Raw genomic sequence first — 757 nt, forward strand, 5'->3', positions numbered from 1 at the left:
CCACCTCTTCTTAATATCTTCTGCTTCTATTAGGTCCATACCATTTCTGTCCTTTATCAAGCCCATCTTTGCATGAAATGTTCCTTTGGTATCTCTAATTTTCTTGAAGAGATCCCTAGTCTTTCCCATTCTGTTGTTTTCCTCTATGTCTTTGCATTGATCGCTAAGGAAGTCTTTCTTATCTCTTCTTGCTATTCTTTGGAACTCTGCATTCAGATGCTTATATCTTTCCTTTTCTCCTTTGCTTTTCGCTTCTCTTCTTTTCACAGCTATTTGTAAGGCCTCCCCAGACAGCCATTTTGCTTTTTTGCATTTCTTTTCCATGGGGATGGTCTTGATCCCTGTCTCCTGTACAATATCACGAACCTCCGTCCATAGTTCATCAGGCACTTTATCTATCAGATCTAGTCCCTTAAATCTATTTCTCACTTCCACTGTATAATCATAAGGGATTTAATTTAGGTCATACCTGAATGGTCTAGTGGTTTTCCCTACTTTCTTCAAAAGTCTGAATTTGGCAATAAGGAATTCATGATCTGAGCCACAGTCAGCTCCCGGTCTTGTTTTTGTTGACTGTATAGAGCTTCTCCATCTTTGGCTGCAAAGAATATAATCAATCTGATTTGGTGTTGACCATCTGGTGATGTCCACGTGTAGAGTCTTCTCTTGTGTTGTTGGAAGAGGGTGTTTGCTATGACCAGTGCATTTTCTTGGCAAAACTCTATTAGCCTTTGCCCTGCTTCATTCTGTATTCCAA

The sequence above is a fragment of the Bison bison genome, unplaced genomic scaffold (assembly GCF_000754665.1).
Source record: "Bison bison bison isolate TAMUID 2011002044 unplaced genomic scaffold, Bison_UMD1.0 scf7180017864079, whole genome shotgun sequence".
NCBI lineage: Eukaryota > Metazoa > Chordata > Mammalia > Artiodactyla > Bovidae > Bison > Bison bison.